This window comes from Myotis lucifugus, unplaced genomic scaffold, assembly GCF_000147115.1.
Source record: "Myotis lucifugus unplaced genomic scaffold, Myoluc2.0 scaffold_86, whole genome shotgun sequence".
Lineage (NCBI taxonomy): Eukaryota > Metazoa > Chordata > Mammalia > Chiroptera > Vespertilionidae > Myotis > Myotis lucifugus.
In genome coordinates, this window is record NW_005871134.1 from 4685880 (window position 1) to 4689869 (window position 3990).

Consider the following 3990-nt stretch of genomic DNA (forward strand, 5'->3'; position numbering starts at 1 on the left):
AACTACCTTCCCTGCAGGCCTGAGTCCTCCCCAAACTGTCCTCCCCTGAGGGCTGATCACCCCCAACTGCCCTCCCTTTCAGGCCTGGTCCTTCCCAACTGCCCTCCCCTGCCGGCCATCTTCTGGTAGCCATCTTGTGTGTTGGAGTGATGGCAATTTGCATATTACCTCTTTATTAGATAGGATATTTACTTTATATATTTTGTTGTGTCATTATTTAATGCACAATGATTTAAAACCATTTGGTTTGCACTGTTTTAGAAATACAAAATGATCCTAATCTTCTTAGTCATTATGCTTTGCCTTAAATTCTTCCGTTTGCTATTAGCATTTCCATTCACAATTGCTTTCTGTTTTTCCATGATGAAACTTTACCCATTATTTTACTTAAAATATTTCTATGTCATTTTCCTGAGTTGTTTTAAAATTTGATTTAGTTTTGTCATTCTTTCTGAGAATATTTCCTTCCTAAAAACAGACTAGTTTAAAGCAATTTCCTTTACTGTTATCACTGTTATGTGTAGCCTTAATTCTGTCACTTTGTTTTATGTTCTCAGTTTTGTTTTTTATATTTCTTTTTTGTTGCATTTGCCTCTTGTCATTTGTCATGTGGAATCTGTATGCTTGCTTCTTATCTTCTACAGTGATGTGAAAGGTAATTATTCTTTTTATTTCCACTAGTGGGTTCTTATGCTTTTCAAAATAATGTTTGACTTATTTTCTAAATTAAAATCAATAACACTTTTTAAGTTTCTTGTTCCAAGTCCAACCAATGTGCCTTCGTAAAATTAATTCTTATTTATGGAATGTGCTTTCTTATTAGCATCAAGAATGTATTTTATGTTATTTATTACATTTAATTTTATGTAACTATTTATAGTATTGATTTTTATTTAGTTTTATGTTTAACACATTCATAATCAGATATTCCTTCATACAGGAATACTGCCATGTTTTATTTATTAATTTTTATTTATATTTTATTAGGCTTAAAAATATATTCAGTGTTTTTTCCTCATAAGTCAATATTCATCAATATTCACATTTTTTGAAACTTTACATATTTGAAAGTATCTTCTGTTGCCATTTAGGAAAGAATTTTAGTTCTACATAAAATTTTTGAGAAAGCACATTTTTCTTCCAAAATTGACTAGAAATTGCTCTAATATCACTTTTTCACATACTACATTCATTTATTTATATTTTCATCCCACAAGAAGCCATAATTCCATCAATGGTAGAAAAGCACAAATTTCAAACCAAGTTGAAGTTACTCTTTTTAAAAAATAATGTCTTTCTTTTCTTTTTTCTTTTTTTTAAATATATATTTTATTGATTTTTTATAGAGAGGAAGGGAGAGAGATAGAGAGTTAGAAACATCGATGAGAGAGAAACATCCATCAGCTGCCTCCTGCATGCCCCCTACTGGGGGATGTGCCCGCAACCAAGGTACATGCCCTTGACCGGAATTGAACCCAGGACCCTTCAGTCCACAGGCCGATACTCTATCCACTGAGCCAAACTGGCTAGGGCAAAAAATAATATGTCTTTATTGATTTTTAGAGAGAGGAAGGGAAAGGAATAGAGAGATAGAAACATTGATTAGAGAGAAACATCATCCATCAGCTGCCTCCTACACCCCCTCCCCCTACTGGGGATTGAGCCTGGAACCCGGGCATGTGCTCTAACTGGGAATCAAACCAGTGACCTCTTGGTTCATGAGTAGATGCTCAATCACTGAGTCACACCAGCCAGGCTGCAGTTACTCTTTTTGAAGCAAAAAAAAGCTTCTCATTTTTAGATGGTTGCATCGTTAATTCCATAATAGCATTTACAATATCACTACCATTGTTCTTCACGGCTTGAACTGCCTTCACTCTCAACACATTTTCTTGTGATATGACCAGTTCTATGTCTTTATCTTTCACACCTATTTCATCAACATCTTCCTCTTCACTCTCCTCTTGCATAGTTGTAGTCTGTGTGTTTTCTTGAATGTTTAGCTTCACTAAACTTTGAATTTCTCTGCAGCTTCTAGCTGTGCTGGCTGAGATGAATCATTGATGTTGGCTTCCCCCAAAACTATGTAGGTATCTAAAGCTGGGCTCTTATAGACATCTGGTTTTGTGATGACACAGAGGATAGGCTTAGATTTCTGGATAGTTCCCTAGTAGCCCCCGTAACCTGTCCAAGACACAATATTGTAAATATGCACATATTCTGTGTACTTTACAGCCTTCCATGCCTTCTTTTCACTCTGGCTCTGTTTTTACTTAATGATTGGTTCTTCATGGATTTCAGCTGCTGCGGCCAGTTGGGTTTGTCCTGTGGAATCCTGTTCCTCAAGCTCTGGTACTGATTCATCACTGTTAGATTCTGCCCCTGTCTCAGATTGGGGCTGTGGCAACTCCTGCTCTGTAGCAGGGACAGTTTCCGTGGCTTCACTGGGCATTTTACGAGGGAACACAGAACCAAGATGGCAGCAGAAAGAGTATATATGTGTGTATGTATTTATTGGTGGTAAGAACACTTAACATGATATCTACCTCTCCACAAATTTTGAAGTACAGAATACTGTATTGATAAAGAAAATATGTTGTATAGTACATCTCTAGAATTTCTTCATTTAGCATAACAGAAACTTTATACCCACAGAACGATTTCCTTCTTCCCCTAGCCACCAGTTCCTGGCACCCACCATCCTACTAAGTCAATGAATTTGATTCCTTTAGATATCTCATATAGGTGGACTCATGCAATATTTGCTCTGTGACTGGCTTATTTCATTTAGAATTAGGTCTTTAAAGTTTATCCATGTTGTCACACATCTTCTTTATCCATTTGGTGAAGAATACATATTTGGTTCATTTCCATAGTTGCCTATCATGAGTATTGCTACAATAAACATGGACATACAAACTTTTCCTTGAAATTTTGAATTCAGTTATATTGGATAGATACACAGAAGTGGGATTGTGGGTTTGGTTCCTATGGCAGTTCTTTGTTTAATTTCTTTTGGGAACCTCCCTGATGTTCCCCATAGCTGCTGCATTATTTTACATTTCCACCAAGAGTGCGCATGGGCACAAATTTCCCTAAATACTCTCCAACACTTACCTTTGGGCTTTTTTGTGTGTTATTTATTTATTTTGTTTTGCTTTGTTTAATGATAAATATTCTACCAAGTTGGAAATGACCTATCGTTTTGTTTTGATTGGCATGCCCGTGATGATTGGTGAGGTTGAGCGGGTTTTCATATACCTATAGATCATCTGTATGTCTGCTTTAGAGAAATATCTATTCAAATCCTTTGCCCATTTTTAATATGGCTATTTTGTTTTGTTTGTTTTTTTACTTTTGAGTCATAGTTCAATCTACGAGATAGAAAGAAAACCTACAGGATGGGAGAATATATTTGCAAACCCTATGTCTGATGAGGGGCTAATAGCCTTCAGTGTTGTTAAAATATTCCCTTTCTCTACCTTCACCATTGGAGGTATTTGCTAGCATTTTATTTGTTTAAATATATTTTATTGATTTTTTACAGAGAGGAAGGGAGAGAGAGTTTTAGAAACATCGATTCAGCTGCCTCTTGCATGCCCCCTACTGGGGATATGCCCGCAACCCGGGTACATGCCCTTGACCAGAATCGAACCTGGGACCCTTCAGTCCCCAGGCCGATGCTCTATCCACTGAGCCAAACCTGTCAGGGCTATTTGCTAGCATTTTAATGCAAGAGAAATACAGGGGATGTGAAAGGTTATCATGACTTAAACTCCTGAACATGAATTTTAATATCATCATTTCCTCCTGTTACAGCTGCTACTAATTTTTCCTCTCTGCTCTTCCTCTAAGCTATTATGGCAACTTTTCTCTAGCTATCCCCTTCCTGCTTCTGTATTCCCAAATCTAATACTAATTCAAATATAACTATTTTCATAAAAGGCAACAGCTTCCTTTCACATTATAGCCTCAAGGTGTTCCTTTTCT

The 3990-nt window shown here is 36.5% G+C and overlaps 1 pseudogene; it reads right to left on the minus strand.

Annotated features, from left to right (window-relative positions):
* Positions 1-1742: 1742 nt before the first annotated feature.
* LOC102435231 lies at positions 1743-2452 on the minus strand (annotated as a pseudogene).
* Between the last annotated feature and the right edge of the window lie 1538 nt (positions 2453-3990).